The sequence below is a fragment of the Papilio xuthus genome, unplaced genomic scaffold (assembly GCF_000836235.2).
Source record: "Papilio xuthus unplaced genomic scaffold, Pxut_1.1 DF826933.1, whole genome shotgun sequence".
In the NCBI taxonomy this organism is placed as follows: Eukaryota; Metazoa; Arthropoda; class Insecta; order Lepidoptera; family Papilionidae; genus Papilio; species Papilio xuthus.
Window position 1 is genome coordinate 5,955,313 of NW_013531716.1, and position 21,135 is coordinate 5,976,447.

The window sequence follows — 21,135 nt, forward strand, 5'->3', positions numbered from 1 at the left end:
ACCTAATTGTTGTTAACTTTATTTAAATTTCTTTCTACCCGACAGCGAAAATTATAAAAAAAAATTGTCGAGCAAAATTTTACATTACCAAATTTTTACTGGTTATGAAAAAATAACCCCGTGATTGATAAAATGAAAAAAAAGTAGCCTGAGATTCGAACCGGTAAACTTACATATTACGGCAAACATACTAGAATACTGCGCCAATCTAGTATTATATATATTGTGACAAGGCAAAATTTGATATTAGTTAATACGTATCTGTCATATTCGGCGTGACAAACTTTTATATTTAAGCGTTATGACAGGAGAAGAAAAATATTGGGTTGCCCAGTAAGTTCGTGCCGCTTTATAAGGAAAATTGAAACCCTGTTCTCTTAAATTTTTGGAAATGTTTTTAAATTATATTGGTACGACTATATACCTAAAACGTCTTTTATTATTGGATAAAATTTTAAAAATTAGTTTTTATCTCAACCAATGAAATGAAATTATTCACAATATAGAAATTTTAGTGACGTTTGATAATGTTGGAAATCCGAAAATGAATTCACTTCAGCTACAGTCTATTGTAAGCTTTATATCGAAAATCAGAACGGACTTTCCGGACAACCTATAATGTTAATACAAAGTGTCAAATGAATGTAACAGAAGTAGTTTATTCCAAATTGTATCACAAGTATATAGAGATAGAGTTCAATTTTGTCAAATGTACCGATATTTTTGCGCACCTTGACTGCTTCGTTACTTATGACGCTGTGGCTGCTACGATATTTATGAGCATCTTGCATGTACTCATATATTTGACGCTGTGTATGTACCGATGTATTTGAGCAGGGTGAATGTATCTATTATTTTGAGGACTTTTGTTGTACCGATATAATTGAATACTTTTGGTGTACCTATATATTTGCATATCTTGTCTGTGACGATCTATATGACGCTGACTGTACATTAAGATTGTTCAATCGAATGTTATTTAGTGATGCAGAAAGAGCTAAGAAGACGTAGAACTCACGTCGTCTATAATAAGTCGTAGTCGAAAGTTTTCAACTTCAACAAGTTTAAATGAATCGAACTATCCACTACGGAAATATCATGTCGGAGTCTCTTATCAAAGTAAAATTGAATTCCGACTGTTCTTTTTTATTTTAATTAAATTTCATTCCTCCTTCGTAAGATGTCAGAATCTTAATATTATTCTACTTCTCAGATAAAGTTAATTAAAGAACCACCTGCATATTTTAATTAATGAAACATATAACTTACTAGCTGTCGCCCGCGACTCCGTCCTCGCGGAGTAAAAAAAAATCTTAATAAAGAGCCTATGTCTTCTTCCAGACTATGTTCTACATCTATGCCAAATTTAAGCGAGATACGTTGAGCCGTTTCAGAGATACCTTCATACAAACATCCATCCATACATCTATCCAACCATCCATCCATCCAAACATTCACATTTGTAATATTAGTAGTAAGTAGTATTACGCGGAATAAATCTTTTACTTTCCACAAATTGTGTTCAATATTTTCTATAATGTGGGCTACGTCTGCAGATGCCTTTGTACCTTCACCAGAAACACGTAAAGCAAATAAAAAGAAAATATTAAAATGTCTCAACAAACTCGACGTCTCATAAAAGTACGAAACTCGTAATGACTGTGTATCCACTTAGGGTAATGGAAGAAAACACTTGGGTTCGGAAGAGGCAAGTTCCTTACGATATTCGAAGGCAAGGCGCTCGTAAACTGTAAACATTACACTGAATTTACAGACCGTCTGTTACTTCCCGTTCATCGACAATTTTTAATCAAGTTTCCACTGTCGGAAAACACTTACAAAAACATAGTGTTAGCAAGGAAGCCGATGTCTTTGCCCATGTGAGAAGGTACGGTAAAATTAAAAAATTAAATTATTACGTTTTTTGTTCATGGTTACGATAGTATATAACTTTTTAATACAGTTTGTACAGCTGAATATTTACTAACAGATTTTAATAAATTCTTGTTCGAAGTATTGTAAACATTTGAGTTACTTCGTGAACTATGGGATCGTATTATTGAAAACGAAATTAACAAAATCAAACTTTGTATCGAACAAAACTTTCGAATAATTTTAATAACATGTATCATGCGAACATTTATGAAAATATCGTATCGTAATTAGAAAATTCTCGACGTTTCGCCGCAAAAAGTTGGCACAATAAGCTTCGGAAACTCGTCTGTTCTACGTCAACCACCACATTATTGTGGATTAAACAAAACAGATAATATAATGTTTCTTATCTAGATATTAAACATGTAAAATATATCTGAATGATAAATGGATTATTTCAAAAACAAGAGCTTTTTTATATCATAAGGTGGCAAACGAGCGAGCGGCCACATGAAATCGCTGAAATAGCGAAGTGACTGCTGCCCATAGACATACGCAATTGCATATGCGTTGCCTATCTTTAATCGACGGAGGAGAGGATGCACAGAAAGAAAATATCTTCCCTTACCATGCATCCTCTCATCCGGAAAGTCCACTTTCACTTCCCATCCTTTCCTTATAAGAAAAAGGGTGGGAAGGGAAAGAGGACTAAATTAGACCTCCGGGACGCACACTCATGAGACGAAACTCGGAATTGCTTCCACTTCACGCCTGTTTTCTGTGTGGTCGTGGTATTTCACCGGACGAACCGGGCCAATTCGTGCGAAGATGTTAAAGCGGGCTCTACCACTGTTAAAAGTTGATGCGTATTTGCTGCAGGATTAATTACCATTTGTTAATGCGAGACAAATCCAGATTATTATCGCATCTAAATGAGAGATCAGATTTTTCGATAGATATACAGACATGGATGAGATATTGAAACGAATTTGAATTAAATTAAAAGCGTAGAACACCTCGGTGTTCCCGCGTTCGTTTGCCCCCTTCTGTTATAAAAAAAATGAAATACAACTATAGTCCCAGATTTGAAAAAGTGGTCAGACATAGATTACTGGGTATGTCCGCTATTCAATGGCAATTTAAGAAGTTATTGACGATATTTACTTTGATTATAATCGCGTATACAGGTATTCTAATTAGTTCCAAAAAATCTGTATCTTTTAGTTATCATCATCATTATTCAGAATAATATCCAAATTAAAAGAATTTAATAGCGTTGAATTTGAACTAATTAAATTCCCGACGTTTCAACTGGCTTTACAGCATCCGTGATCACAAAAGGTCGTGAGCTTAAACAGATTAACTGTTTGAATTATGGCAGATAGTACAGCTATTTCAATGTAGAATAATCGACTTATAAGACGCAATATAATATCCTACATAGGTATAATAATTGTACAATAGTAACTTTATTATCGAATTTACACCATTTCTAGGAGACAAATGATTTTCTAAAGTTATGTATCTTTCTAATGTTTTTTTTCAGATACGAGTGAATATAAAGCACCGTATTGCTTCAAACTTTTACTGTTTCTATTCCCAACTTTTTTTCATATGTTTTTTTTTCATAATATAAACTTTAATATATTGAGAGGAAATGGAACAAGTCGAATGTATTTGAGCGAACGTCAACTGTGTTCAGTTTCCGTATTGACTCTGTATAAATTTTGTTTCGAACAACGAGTTATGTTTTCTCAGTAAACGTCGGCTCCGCGTTTCATTGTTCTTTGCCTCCTCAGAGAAATGAGGTATGTTTATAATTCAAAGATTTCCGAATGTCGAATTGTATTCCGTTCCCTTCTTATCAAGAATTTGTTACTAAAGCTATTTCGCAAATTATCAAAATAATGTTTAGAATTTATTGAACTTTAAATGATTTTGAACATTGTTTAAAATAATAGACACATAAAGGCAAATTTAACTCTATGAAGAGTTAACAGCATTTGCTTTAGTTGAAATTAAAATATAAAACCAAAAAAAAGGCTTACATTTATCATTTACCGGAAAGTACGTCTTAATTTTACGAATTCCCGAGTGGTTACCGCAAATCGTAAACTCGCCTGAGCTACAACAACGCGAACTCGTCCGAACTAGACCTGACCGCGGCATTATTTTGCATGTTGTTAACCTATCACTCCGCTTTTCTAACCAAATTAAACACACGAATTTAACAAGAATACAACTTGAAAATTGTTTCATTTTGTAATACGAAATTAAATACACTTAACCCACAGGGTAGGCAGCGATTCCAGTCATAATAGATGTAGACAAGATAGAAAGCAAACAAACGGACAGTTTTTAGGTGTATCATATTGCGAAAAGCGATATCAGCCTGACAGTACTAGTTGTTTGTTCAATGTTATTAAAATTGCATATAAAATGTACGTGTTATAATCATGCAGTGCTTTGTCTCTGCCAAGAAAGACGAAACAAAAGGCAATCTACCAAATACTTGAGACGGTCACAAGAAGCTAAAAGTACCGTCTGCGACATAAGTATTGTTAAAAAGATAATTAGATGGTGCAACTTTTGAAAAATCTTTTATGTCAATGTTTTTCATTTTTTGTCTAAGTATGCAAACGAGATCGAATCGTGTCACTTTCAAGTCCTCATAACGATAATTTTATAACTTTGTGAACATTGTTTCACACGAACTCGTGACCTTGAAATACTATGTCAGATGTTAAACTGTTCTGAGTGACTGTTGAAGTGTTCATTTGTTATTTTGGAAAATAATGTACCTATAATTCGATGTTCATAGTTCACCCATCGCATAATATGACATAATCCTCTTCTCTGCAGCCACCGGCCAGCTATTATGCGAGATCACGTGCGTGCTCTCAAATTTACAATGTATACATGTAACACATTGTTCAGTGTCAGCTAACAGTTTTACAAAGACCTTTAATAGCTGCGGTCTGCGTTTTACTCAGATCAAAGTAAAATAAATAAAAAAGAAAACTTACCACTTTCCTATAAGATCCTATTTTATGGTAGATGGAAATTACATTGTACTATTATGTTGCCTTAGTTAATAAAGCTGTCAACCGCGACACCGTCCGCGCGGAATTAAAAAAAACTTAATTAGTAGCCTATCTTTTCTTTCATTTCAGCGAAATCGGAATAAAGATCGGCTGCATTTTCTGGAGATACATAATAACATTCATACATCCAAATATTCGCATTTATAATATTAGTAAGAAAGTAAGAAGTCACATCTTGGACTTAATGTCCATCTGATTCAGTATGTGGTATACTGAAAATAAATATACCAAAAATAATCTTATTTCTATAAAAGTCATCGGCAATCTTTTAAAATTTTCTTATTTGAATAGAATTCGTCAAACAAAGTGCGTACTTAAATTAAAAAAAACTTAATTAAATTTACTATGTAATTGAACAACTTTCAGAATCCATTTTCTATGAGAATTTAACGCTATTACTTCGACTTGTTTGTAACTACTAACACGTCAAGTTGACCGATACGAGGAAAAAGTAAAAGGGTTATCGTTTTGAACGCGGCAACATAACGATTGAGAGGTGCTCAATCTATCCACACTAAAAACGAAAATAAAAACGTACGACTTAACTTCTTTTTAAAAGAATTTAAAATATGGTCGATATAATGAGAAGCTCTTACTTATAAATCAAATAAAGTCATTTTAAGCTGCTAAAATCGTGAATTTAATCGTCAATAGCCTAATGGTTAAGGGATTTCCGATTAAGACGTCGGGGATTCGATCCCGCCATTCGACTATTGTCGTAAACCATATAATAGCACAAGCATAGAGCTTAGTTGGAATGGTAAAAGAAATATTAGTAAATTTACACAAAAAAAAACTGATAATATTTAATAAAAAAATTCAGTGTCGGTACAAACTCGTTAAATGATTAACTTACATGTTTTCACGATTTTATTAGGTATTATGATATTTTAGTAATATTTTTTTTCAATTTTTTTTATAAGAGAAGGGGGCAAACGAGCGTCGGAGACACCGAGGTGATCAACGACACCCATGGACATCTGCAAAACCAGAAGAACTGCAGATGCTTTGCCGGCCTTTAAGGAAATGGTATGCTCGCTTCTTGAAGGTCCCTAAGTCGTTCTACCTGAAATGTTGTATTAAATTTAAAAATATCAGTATCAAGTTGGAATAGAGCCAACTTAAATGATGTGCAGAACCAAACTTATTCACATTTTCAAACGGTACTTTCATTGCGCAATGCAATATTTAATGTCGGTCAAAAAATTGCAGCAACATTCTTAACCTCAAACTTATTTTAAATTTAAACCAAACCGTATCGATGTTAAATATAATTTTATTCTAAACTGATATATAAACACGGCTAAACACTCACGTATTACGGGTACTGGTATTAGCGGTACTGATATTATTTCGCGGACGCGGTCCCGTCGCTCGCAGTGAGCGAACCACTCATCCTGAAGAAGGGCCCCCGATGGGCTCGAAACTAGTCGGTGCCGCCACCGGACGAATGACGAATACGTGAGTGTTTAGCCGTGTTTATATATCAGTTTAGTATAATGTCTCACGAAGGTTTGAATAATTTAAGAATTCTATTCACTTAGATCTGCTTTAATATCAGAATATAAGCAATATTGGTTTATTATGTTTGTGATCTTATACAGATTATAAAAAGTAAGATTTTTATATTTACCGTTAAATCTGTTTTTTTTTTTCAATTAGGTTGATACGATCTACGACTAAAAAGAATGTATTGACTATTTTGTAATTTTTCTTTCTTTTCATTAGTAATAAGAATTAACGTGAATTATTTTTAATATAGCTTTGTATATTAAGTATGAGGACTGATTGTAGAGTAACTGTATGGAAGAGTAATACATACTGTATCATGAGCTTATCACCACCTCAAAGGCCGGCAACGCATCTGCGGTTCCTCTGTTATTGCTGATGTCCATGGGCGTTGTTGAACACCTCGGTGTTCCCGCTGCTTGTTTGCCCCCTTCTGTTATAAAAAAAATACTGTATACTCCGTAGGGATAAGGGCAGTTTGATGATGAGAGTTGGTTTATTTTTATTTATCGAGCAAGGCCGGGTCCGAGTACAGTCTGTCACATAAAACTGGGCACGTTATTGCCGTCTGTGGCCATAACGAGCCCTAGATAAACGTAGTAACATCAACCGCGCCACCGCGCCACCGGGCTATTCCATACATTCTACTAACAAACATTTCTGTTACCTATGCTTACTTTTTAATATAGTTTTACCGTTTTATAGCAGCGTGGAATTCATATAAGGAAATTCTTTTGAGTTCATATCACTGAGGTATGTTTATATTACTAGATGGCGCTTGTATGTTATTAAATAGTAACCTATGATTAAAGGTTTTCCTTAGCGGCCAATTAAAGATGCAAGTTAGGCAGTTAATCTGGTAAATATTGTACGCAAAGAGTTATGTTAATAATTACAAGGAATTAATCTTTGTCTTGTATCTGAAAATCATAACTTTGTACAAAAAAAAGGTTTTTTCCTTTATTCTTTGGATTTGTAGATATACGTCCCTCCTAACTTTGGTTACTTTATATCTTAACGTTTGAGTAAAAACCAAAATAAATCTTAATTCACATTAAAGTAACTAAGTGAGTCAGACACGGAAGGTGGCGTGACAGAGACCGATGTTTTAGACAGTGCATTTTCTTTTAATGAGACATTCAATAAATATAGGTCAGTCTGACAACTTTTACGAAAAATCATTAATACATATTTATATTTCTAATATTGTTTTAAATAAATAGAAAAAAAAATATAAAAAGCTGCTTGCATCTATGAGATAAGTAGCATAATCTTTTGAATTCCAAAATTTTTTTTTTATATGAAGGTGGCAAACGAGCGAGCGGCCACCTGAAATCGCTGAAATAGCAAAGTGACTGCTGCCCATAGACATACGCAATTGCATATGCGTTGCCTACCTTTAATCGACGGAGGAGGGGATGCACAGAAGGAAAATATCTTCCCTTTCTCTCATCCGAAAAGTCCACTTCCACTTTCCCTTCCCATCCTTTTCTTTATAAGGAAAAGATGGGAAGGGAAAGAGGACTAAATTAGGCCACCGGGACGCACACTCCTCAGACGAAACGCGGAATTGCTTCTACTTCACGCCTGTTTTCTGTGTGGTCGTGGTATTTCACCGGGCGAGCCGGGCCAATTCGTGCGAAGATGTTAAAGCCGGCTCTACCACTGTTAAATGTTAAGACTATTTGTCCGCAACTTGGATTACTTTTTATCTTAATTAAGTTATAGTATCTATTCTTCTACCAGATTAAGTATTATCTACGTTTCCTGATCATATATTTAGTGCGAAAATGTAAATAATAAATATACATAAATTAATATTGATTGATGTAATGGAATGAGTTACTTTTCTAATGAAGATTTATTAAGACGATTTATTTATTTACCTCTGTAAGAAAATGGTTGTTATCATTGTGTTGTCTTCTTTAAAAAATTGTTTCCCTTCTTCACGTATTTACTTTTAGACTTATACTAAGACATCTCCGTTTTATAGATCCTTGTTGAGCGACCGAAAGCTATTGAAAGCTGTAAGGAGCCTCTCTCCTTGTCCCTTCCGGTACGTGTCGTAATAATGCAACTACAGCGCTGACCTGTTTACCCTTTTGCTCCAAATAAGTTAATGAAAAAATTAATTATTTGACTTCAAAATATTTAAAAAATATTTAAAAGATAGTGAGATATATGTTCTCAAATCATACGTAAAAAAATCTTTATTTAAAATTCGTAATCAGTAACTTGATGGTACATTTTGCTTGTTATGCATATATAAAGGTATCAAAAGTCTAAATGCTATTTAAATTACACTGTTGGGACTCGTAAAAAACTTTACATACACATATTTTTATACCAAAACTAAATTTATACATCACAATGTGTTACACAAATGGAATTACTCGGTAAATATTAAATGGCAACGAAATGGAAGGCCTACGGCGTAGCATTCCGTGAGATATTGCTACGGCGGGTCGTAACGCGCGGCGGATAAACGAGCGGACATCAAATTTTACCAGCACATGTTCAATCGTTGTACCTGGTACAATAAACACTGCTTTATATAAATCAATTGTTACAATTGTAAATTATTTTATACATCAATTAAATTAAATCTGTATTGTATTTACGATCAAGAATGAAATAATTTTACTACTTAAAATTTAAAATATGATTATTCTTTTTGCAATAATTAATGAATGTTGTAAGTTTTTAAAAAAATATGCCTTGATCTCACAGTTAAATATTGAACTAATTTTAAATTATAGTCGTAGCACTTCTACAAGTACCAAATTAAAGTTTATAGTTTAATTTTAATTAACTATCGTTGTGATGTAAAATGATACAATAACATAGCGCAGTAAACGCGTTGATAAAATCGAGCGTCGCTTTGCAGTCACGTTCAGTTCACCTGAGAGCCGTTGCGGTTGATTTATGAGTCGAGCCTCGCAACCATTTTCACATTGTATGTGATTTTACAAACAAACATGTGAAATAATGGTGAACTTTTATTACCAACAAAATTGCCGGCGTTAGCTTTTTGGTCAAAATATGACGTTTGGAACTTTTAGAGTAAGAACACCAAATTCCTAATTAGGAATGTGGCACATCAAGTGGAATCTCGTTTAATCAATAGAAAAAGAAACAGTTTGAATAAATGGATGCCTTCACAATTTCGACGCATGAAGCAGTTGTCGAGTATTTAATCAGACCGGACCTAAACCTATCCCAGTATCTTTCGATTCCCTCCATGTACTAATGTGTTTTTCAATTTTCGAATTTTATAACGTACTTACGGTGAAATACAACATCATGATGCCTGCACTTATCGACGAATAAATTCAAAGTGTGAAATCAACCAAACTGCACTGGTCTATTTTGGCGTCGTCACCCCTAAGTTGGGTATGCAATGAACCCCTCGGTGCATGAGCTTACGACGACTACGACAATTTTAATAGGAAACCTAAAGTATGCTTTACAGATCTTTCACCAGAATGTTAGAATGTAGGTGGGAAGTATTTTACCTTTTAAGTTTCACACACCACCTACAGTCTTTCGTTTAAAATTAAAATCAATATTCAGCTTGCAATCGCTAAGAATAGGTCAAGTAGTGACTTAATGTTAATTTTCCGATCTTCATAACCCCTACATAAAATTGAACTTACCTCTTAGTTTCGGTTATAAATATCGTAGCATCTGTAACTTTACTTGAACCACTTACAGGGAAATGTAACCATTTTAAAAACACGGAAAACAGGAAAGCAATATTTTTCTATAATTTCATTGGAAGTAAGTTAAGTGACTGTGGCACGGAAGTTCGCGTGTTGCGGCCTCTGAGATGTAGCTGACATGAGCTCGCTACTAGACTGTTTAAATCAAGTATAAGTATATTGAAAGTAAATTAACAAGTAAATATTTTGCATTGACAGAGAAACAAACTTTGTATTTCTATTCTTTATTTATTACTAGTTGTCGTCCGCGACTCCATCTGCAGGGTATGTGGTATCCAGAATATGTTTTACATTTATGCCAAATTTCTGCGAAATCCATGCAGCATGCATTCTGACGATACGTAGTAACAAACATCCATCCATCCATCCAAACATTCATTAGTTACATATATTAGTAAGAAGAGTAATGTTAAGAATATTACAATGTCCTTTTATAATTTTGATTTTATGATGTAAGTTAGTGCTTACAATTGCTTAAAAATATTAGTTATATTCTTAGGAATTCCATTACAACTTTTTATTTATATTTAACTAATAATAAAAAATCTTTAGTCAACAATTTTCATATTCTTTTTATATAAAATATATCTAATAAATAAAAACAACAGTACAAAACTATCCTTGTACTGTATCTGAGTAGACACCGATCCGAAAACAATTTCCTCGGGCGAATTCAGTAAATTACGTAAAGTAAGAAACGAAGTCTTGATTCAAGAACAACAGTTACATCGGGAAGATTTATATTGTATCAAGAGTTCTTCGTTTGTTCTCTATTTAAAGAATTAAATTAGAGTAACAAGGGAGTAATCGAATTTTAAAGTAAATAAAAAGAACTAGGAATTACGTCAATGTAGCTTCAACGACTATGTCTCCGTTATTGCGACGCTTAACCCTTATGTTTATTTTGTATACTATACAATACATACAACTTTATAAAAATATACGATCACTAAAAAAAAGTAATTTAGTTTTTCTTAACTTTGTTTTTTGCTTTTCTTCAAAAAAGGATTCTTGCCACAATAAAGGTTCATTAACATGAACCTATATCAGTTGGTTGCTATAAAAAGTAAAGGTACGTTTCCATTGGCTCGCGTCGGACGCACCGCCTGCAAGGGCCGCAACGGATCGTTAATAAATGCCATCTTTCGATGCGGACGACACAGATAATGGACGCGCTATGTGAAATCATACAAAGCAAGCTGAAATTTTCAGAGTAAAAGTAGGTTATGACGATGAATACTTTGTAAGAATTACAAGTTTACGAAAATTATTCACAGACTTGCTATATACCGTGGTTTCGCATTTAAGTTATAAGTAATTATAATATTATAAATAATTAAACTGAAAAGTTTATGACTTAATTTAGAATAGGAGTAACTTAGAATTAGGCTACATATATCTTTAAAAAAAATTAACAAACAAGCTTGCTTCTATCTACATGAATGTACGCTACATTAATTTAGAATTGAGGTTGAATTAACGTTACCACTAAGCCTAAAATAAAATGCTAATTTTTGTAAACAGCTTGGATCATTAAAAATAAAAGAATAAAATATTTAGGTTAACCCTTAAAATCGCCCATTAAACCTTTCTAAGTGGAACAGTCTTAATTAATAAATTTTTGAAGTTATAACCTAAAATATATTTAATAACAGATGTCGATGACTGTTATTCTCATGAAGCTTACTAATATTATAAATGCGAATGGTGGATTGAGGGATGGATGTTTGTTTGAAGGTATCTCCAGAACGGCTCAACGGATCTCGATGAAATTTAGCATATATATAGAACATAGTCTGGAATACATAGGCTACTTATTTTTTTTTAATACCGCGCGCCAGTCGTGAATATAAAATAAAGCTACGCATACCTGCATTAAATTAACTTAATACAGAAGTGATAGGACAGAATACAACAAATGTGTTCGCTCGCTCCAATATTGCCCTACCCAAAGGAGTGATTAATCTTTCATTATTACTACAAAAAGATTTTTACTGGATATTGTCAGGTCAGTGACATATACAAAGCATGGTTATGTTGTTAAATTGAATAGGTATGTTTTTATTATTGTGAATTATGATTTTATAACACTTTTAACTTTAGCAATAAATTTTCATATTTGGTACATCGGTTAGTTTATGTGTCTGGTTACCTTCGATAGGTTTTTGACGTTAGTAAAAATATTCTTTACAACTATTGTTATTTGACTTTGGAATCAAATTCATTTGTCATTTACCCAAATCATCTGTCATGTCATTGAAAAATGACATCGGAGTATTCGAACCGACGACCCCTCTGTAATTAGATCGGACAAACAAATCACGATTAAAGCCCAGTTCACTTTCATCTCATTAATGTCGTAGACGCGTTTAATTAAAATTCACCCTCCGGAGCACAGACTTTATCTTTGTAGGGTTTGACGATCCCATTATTAGCACATTCCTCCTTACGCGGCCGCCCGGCAAATGTATCCCGAATTATACCACTACAGGCCATTATGTACCCTAAACTATAGCTGTTAGGGACTAATTTGTTACGTCATTATTTTATACTGTATGCCTTATTTACGAGTAGAATGTCTTATAGTTAACATCTTTTACTCTTTGCTTTTACAGACTTGTAAATCAATAACTCGAACAATGTTATGTTCGTCAGCTTGTTTAAATAAAAGAGAAAAATACTTTCATAATTTTATCGTGTTTAAATTAATTTAATTTTAACTTTTAAAATTGCCAACTTTTCGAGGGCTTCAGCTGTCTTCATTGTCCCTGACAACCGTCAGCTTTCAATAATTAATTATTTTTGACATCAACGTTCATCGTTTGAAACGGCAGCAAAGATTTCAACAAAAAAAGTTGAAATAAACGCGAGAAATTTCGATTTTACTGTTTCGAAATTTAATGAATACCTATTTTATATTATAAAATGTTGTGTTTGGGGTAAAAAAAAATATGTATTATAACAAAACATGTCTCATAATACTTATACTTTTAACTTTTACAAATGTTCTAGCAAGAAGCCTATTAATAAAATGTACTTTTTGCTTAAAGCCTTCAAGTTTTAAAAATGTGTTCGCAACCTTACAGCGTTTCTACAAGGCTAGATCTCATTTGTCTTAAGCTCCATATAAATTGTACTTTACGGGGCAAATAAGGCTTATGACACACTAGACGTGAATGTATCGCTTAAAAATGGAGGTCACGCGGTAATCCTGCGTTTCGTTCTAAGCGATTATGCGGGACTGAGTAAGATTGATGGGGACCAAGGAACCGCTGCTTCGCCCGACTTAGCCCTAAATCCGATAGATTATGAGAAATAAATAGCTATTCATGTTAGGCTCACCGGCACCCATGTTTAATTCTAGATGTTTAAACTTTATTCCTACTAAAAAAAATAACATTGAAAGTTTTGTTGTACGTCTACAACGCCCAATTTTCACTACTAAGAAATCAGACATCACACACACGAAACATAAAACAGGAATAAAAAAAAATACTCTTTTTCCTTTCACGTTAGAATGCTGAAGGCTTGTGATACATCTGAAGGCCTATCTACAAAGATATTAATACGAGTATCTCTATGGCGACAAGAACTCGCCAAAGTTTCCGCTTAATTCTGACATGGGCGCCTTAAATAGCTTAATAGTCGCTTACCAAACGAGTACAATTTTTCGATCACATTTTTACATAACATGCTTAATTTCCTTATTTCTAATATGTTTCAATCCGCTTACAAATTGTCGCGATATAATCTACCATATTTAATGTTTAGGGACATTATAATAAATTCCCACCCATAAAGGCTCACACGTCTACGAAGGGACGCGATTACTGGCGACATCTCTTAAGCCTAACAAACGTCGCTCCAAATCGACATTATTTAGCACGCTCAAGTTACTCTAATTAAGGGAGATTCCAACTTTTGGAGACATCTTACATAACCCTTAAGTTTTATTAATGGCTAACTGGATACATCATTTTTATAGAGTTAATTCATGCAATACTGAAGGCCTACGATAATTATAATTGATTCAAAAATAATAAATATATATTTAAACACTTTAAATTACTCACTTTTATTTTTAATTGAAGACAAGAGCAGTTTCCCACCGTATGTTATGGCGATCGCGAGACGAAATGGTGCTGGGTGGACGAGAAGTGAAACAGTTTGTCCTCTCTAAATCTTTACAAAACAAAATTACAAATAGGGTATCGATTAATAGAGTAGGTTAGCGTTAAATCTTTCAAATTACCTTACATTAAATTTAACATATTCAGTCGAAAAGAAGTACTTTTTGAAACATTAATATCCACATAGAACTTTAAAAGTATAAGCGTACTCGTGCCAACCGCTAAGATGAATATTAACCTAGTTTTGTAGTAAACTCATTTCTCATTTAGCATAGCATTAGGGCTGTCAGTTTGCACTTTATCTTAGACTTTTATAACATTAATCTTGACTACAGAAATATTATTTTACATGTTGTTATTCTTTTAACAGATGACGAAAGGACAGAATGATTTTTGTCAGAACGCAACAGAAATAGAATAAGGAGTATTTAATTGGCTTATGATGGCATCTAAGGAATTTAAATAAAATTCTGTTACAATACTGGCAAATAATAAAATTTACATTTAACGTGTAATTTTAACGCACCTTATTTTTACTGAAAAAAAAATGAATAAATTAAACAGTCTTTTTGTTAGTTATGTTATATTTCAGATATTCAAAATTATTTTTGTGCAAAAATCCGTCGGTACGTTGATATGAAAACCGATCCCTGAATCCGTAGCCACACTCAAGGGTGCGCTTAACCTATTTTCGTTTCCTTCTTGTTTTTATTTCGCCGGCGTTGCGCGGGCCGGGCGAGTGTGCGAAGCTTTTCAATTTACGGCTCGCGAGAGCCTTCTTTGAAAATAGTTTTCTGGCCGTGTTTCGGGCGACGATTACAATAAACTTTAACGAGACCAACTAATAACATTCCCACGCTCCACTTCAACTAAAAGGATAATGTTCTTCGAGTAATTTTTGTTTTCTGTAATTGCTTCTTTTCTTAAGACTCGTGTTTTCACTACTAGAAAATAAAGCTAGACTCAGATTATTAAGCTGAAAGGTAAATGCTAAAAGTATTGTGGTTCTGTCGATATGGAACTTTATTATTTAATAGTAGTCTTTTGTCTTCTTTGAAATAAAAATAATAATTAAACCTCGAAATTTATTTCTTCTTTAATAAGAATGTTAAGATGGATGCATGAATGGATGTTTGTTAGAAAGTATCTCCAGAACGGCAGCATGGCACTGAAATTTGGCATAGATGTAGAACATAGTCTGGAAGAATACATAGCCCACTATTAAGTTTTTTTCTAATCCCGCACGGACGGAGTCGTGGGCGGCAGCTAGTTAAATTATATACACAACAGGATATAGTGAGTTTTATGAATGTTGTAAGTAGTTCAATTCACCTAGATTTTCAAGACATGAACAAATCATCTCTGATAATGATACTTATACTCATTGTTAATGTTAATTAAAAGGCAAAAAATAGTATTTGAGATATTCCATACAGAAATGCTATAGCATTTGAAAACGTAGTCATAAGAACCCTCCAGCTTTCTTTTCTAGAGAGCACTAGACTCGATTAACTGGGAGAATGTTTGTGTGCCAACAATACTAATAAAGTGAGCCTTGGAAATGTTTTTTATATCAAGTTGCAGTATCTGATTTCTTGCATAGAATAAAACTGATTAAAGATTATCTTATAATGACATGCATTTAACCTGCGGAGTAATGAATGTTTTCTAAAACTTAATTAGCCTATGTGTTCTTTAAAACTACGTTCTACATGCTATGTCAAATTTCAGCTAGATCCATGGAGCTGTTCTGGAGATACCTTCACACAAACATCCGTCCATTCATCCATCCAAACTGTTCGCGCAACCGACGTGCGGTGGCACGAAACGTCACTTGAACTTCCGCTTTCGACCGCCGATGCATACGCGCAACGATCAATTTGTCTATTTGTAACTCTGTATTTACCGCTTATTAAACCATTACAACCAAATAATTGTGTTTGGCCTAAACACAAACAATTGAATTTATAATATTAGTAAGATAGTATAGTACGTACAAACAACAGCAGATTCTGCTTTCATTAAGAATAACTTTAATTAAGATATTCTGAAGTAAGAACCTTTATTGTTAAGCAGAAATTGGTTGCTGATCGCTATTTCGATCCTCTTTTACAAAAAGTGTTCTTATTTTAAAGTATTCCGGAGTCCTAATTTTTTCAGGAAGACAAATTAAAATGTTTATCAATTATTTTTATATAAAAAGAAATGCATGGAATTTAGGAATGGGAAACTTATTAATCTTTTTAGTCTAGAGAAAGACGTATTCAACTTAAAAGCACTTATTAGACCTCTTGTATACGATAAAAGTGTTTCATCTTGAACTAATCAATAAAAACAGCATATCATGTAACAGCTTGTTTAATAAAATCGATGTAAATTAAAAATAAAAAGCTATAAAACATTTAAGAAAAAATTGCCACAACTTTTTCACGTGCAATTAATTATTTAATTAAATTCAAATCCAAGGTCCAAATCCGCAATTTAATAAAGGATTTTTTATCACCGTAAAGAATTTTCCGTTCCAACAGAAAGCCATTCGGCTAACTCAATAACAGCCGGCAACGGAAAAAAGGATTTGAACATAAAATTCATCAATTACTTTTAGCTCAATGCCAAATCCGATCCAGATTACAATTTAACGTTAAAAGTTTTCTTACATTCATACATTCACTTTTAAATTAAGTTATTAGGTACCCTTATAACATTTTTTCCGACTTACAGTAGGGTTAATCATTTTTAAATAATATAGTTTTAGTATACTGGTGCTCACGACTTCGTCAACGCGAAATACTGTCTTCTGGTGGCATTTTTAATGAATATACTTAATAATTTTACATAAAATAATAAAATATTGCAATTACAGACAGACAGAGTTACTTTCACATTTATAATATTAGTAAGGATTGTCAAACACTTTAATAATTTTCAGAGAAATTATTACTTTAAAGATACTTATATTAATAACTAGCTGTCGCCCACGACTCCGTCCGCGCGGGACTAAAAATAGATTTTTCATGAGAATCGGACAAGCCGTTTCGGAGGAGTATGGGAACGAAAATTGTGACACGAGAATTTTATATGTAAGACTATTGTTTTATTCATGGAAATTGCGAGCGTAACAATAAATTATTAGCCATAAGCGATTTTTTTCATTAACACAACAGTTTTCTGGTTAAAAATTAAATAAATAAAATATGCCATTGACAATCAAGATAAGGTAGAGCGCCGGTGACTCAGGGGTTAAGCACTTGACTAGTAATTTGCAGGACACCAGCACCTCCTTGGTTCGAATGACGTCATGTACTAATGTTATTTTCGATTTACATAAATGCATTTATCCGACGTTATACTGTGAAGAAAGACATCATGATGCAACCTGCATATATCTGAGAAGAAATTCAAAGATATGTGTGAAGTTAACCGACTCCGAGGTATTGGCAACACTCTTTCTATTTGAAAAGAAGAGAAAACAATATATTTTAATTGCTGAGACAGTGGTATTTAAAGGTTAAAGAGTTCATCTTTATATTTATAGAACTAAACAAATTGAATGAAGAAATTAATTCGAATATTAAATACCAAGTTACATGAAAGTATGAGATTGCTATTCTCAAGAATTTCATTTTATGGGTATCTAAATGCAATGGTTATATTTTATGAGGTTTCTCTTGCAATTTTAATCAGAACTCATTGACTACATTTTTTCAAGAAATCAAGATTACTGACGATGGAGGCAGCCATTAAGGTTCATTTCGACATAAGCCGATGTCGTACGAACAACGCTCGTCAGCCGCGTCAAAGCGGGACAAACTTATGTTCCCATATGTTTGTCTCGCTCTGACGCGACTGCCGAGCGTTGTTCATACGATTTTTACTGTCTAAATGAACCTTTAGAATTCAATGAATGCTCTGCCTACTACTACGGTTAATGCTTGAAAAATATTTAATTTAAAAAAGGAATTTTTTTTTGGGAACCAGGGGTAAATCTTCGTAAGATGCCTTTTGGGACTAAGACAGGGTTATGTGAGATTCTTACTCACTAAAACCCCCTCGGTGGCCAACCTCAAGTGCGAACGCAGCGGAACCCTTTGCACTGGGCTTCTGCACAACTCCAGGAAAATACTTCCTCGTGCCTTCGCAAGATTCGGCAACATCGGACCACGCAATGTTGCCGTCTTCTCGGGATTGCTTTTATTGGCGATTACGGCCCCCACCCAAAAATAAAAGAAAATGCCTTTACTTAACAATTTTCTAAAAAATCGATTTAAAGTACGAATGGAATTCACCTTTAAATATTATATAGAAAAAGATCTTATAATATTAAATTAAATTATCATAATTAATTACTAATTAAACAGAATTTTTTTCTCTAATTTTATTAATTTGGAAGATAATTTATTTTTATTATAAAATTAAAAAATCTGTGTATAATAATCATCACTAAATTCAGATAGACTTTACCTTATTTTAAGGTCGAATTAATTTACTTGCGACCGTGTTATTAAATTCTTATCCATGGGCCTCATTAAACTTATAATAATTTAATTAATTATGAAACAATTTACTGATACTTTCTAAATTATATACAAAATTACTTTATTTTTATATGTTTTTAAATTCTCTTTAACTCTAAGCAAATTAAAATAATCAAATTAATTCTGATAACGGAGTTTTCTATTATTTTTAAATGAAAGCCTGGAAGTAACATCGTTTCATGTTATACAAGCATTTGATGTTACATTTAATTTTTAAATTAAAAAATAGAACTGTTCGGTACCTTTAACGACATAATTTTGACCCATTGAAGTCGGCAAATTGTAATCTCTAAATTGGTATAGATATAGAACATAGTCTGTAAGAAAACATAGGCTACTAAGTTTATTTTAATTCCGTGCGGACAGAGTCGCGTGCGAAAGTTAGTATTTAAATAAATCTGTTATTTTCAAAGTCGAAAGTTTCATCGTTAGAGCACAAACATTAAACAATTATGCTCAAAAGGATGAAAATCACTCGAAGCGATCATTCAAACTTCCTAATCCTCCTGTGTACCGGGAATTAGTGAGTTACGCTCAATTAAATCGAACCCAGTTTCTCAAACAAACTAAGATATTACTCGATTTAACAACTTTATAAACGCTGAAATATTAATTGATGATAAAAAGTATTTTAAACTATTAAAGCACTTTTGATATTGTTTGACCACCAGGTTTTTTGGCCGACTTAAAAAAAAGGAGGTTATCAATTCGTCTGTATGTCTTTTTTATGTGTTACCGCGTATTGTTTCGACATTGTATTTAAACAATCTCATATATAGAGTGCTAAGTAGTATCTTATATCTTATGAAGAATAAATTCATTTTAGAGTGCTGGAAACACCAAAACTTAACCTTTTTATTGAGATGGAATTGTCGTTTGAGCAATTACCAGTTTTTTTTTTATTTCTTAAGGAAAGTAAACAGTAGTAAGCGTACAATTACATTCATTTCATATTTGATCTTAGACGCCTAGTAGCTACTGTCCAGATACGTATAAGTGCAAATATGCAGTACATACCATTTGATGGAGTCATAAAGATAACAAAACAACTCAAATAAGAGGGGTGCGCTCGCCAACACTGCGCTCTACAAACATTCATTCCTTGTCGCCCTTCTTCAATCGTCTGTCCATAAAAAGGGAGGAGAAAATTATCTCCTGAATAAATTATATTTTCCCCTTTTCATGAAGACAGTAGAAGTACATTTCTGTATTTTTTTTCTTTTATTTGCAGTAGATCAAAGACGCAGCAACGTCTGAAAGTCCGCAAATACAAATGGGTGAGAAATTTAATGTGATTTGATGTCCCCCGGATAATGGCTTTAACATAATTCAAGCGGACCCTCCTCGACCAACCTTGTTTGTTTTACAATTCAATTTATATTATGCTTTTTTCTTTTTTTGAATCTATTAAAGTCTCGCGATTGTTTGGAATTAGGTTTACATTTTTAAAATCGCACTACAAAAAAATTTATATTGTCTACGTAAATTGAAATATCTTTATCTTTATATATATAATTCTTCTGTGCGTGTGTATGTCACTGAACTTCTCTCAAACGACTGGACCGATTTTGATGAATTTTTTTGTGTGTTCAAGGGGATCTGGGAATGGTTTAGATTCACAATTTTGTCCACTGGACAATGTTTTTTTAATTAATTTTTAAATTTATTAGTAGTTGTTGATTTTGGAATGTTTTACATTGGAACCGACAGACGGCGCTACCGTCGCAGTGTCAAATTTTAAATAATATTCAAAATAAAGACGTGTAGACAGGACAACGTCTGTCGGGTCCGCTAGTGTTATATAATATCTTAAATGAATAAATGTCAATTAATAAAATTAGTGTCTCTGTATGTATTATAGAATATGATGCAACTGCAACTTGCTATCGCCCGCGACTCCGTCCGTGCGGAATTACAAAAAACTTAATAAGTAGCCTATGTGTTCTTCCAGACTATGTTCTACATCTATACCAAATTTCAGCGACATCCATACAGAACTCGAGATACCTTTAAACAAACATCCATCCATGTAAACATTTGCATTTATATTAAGTAAGTTTGTGTTTCCGATAACGACAATTTTTTTTTTATTTTTTGTCTGTTTTTTTTTAATTTATGTATGATTATTTTTTCTTTTTTAAAGTGAATGATAATAATGACAGTGGGTACTAATGGTGGCCAGTTACACTGGTCATCAAACGTAGCAAAAAAACTAAAAATACGGGAAAATAAAACAAATACATATTTAACACATATTTTG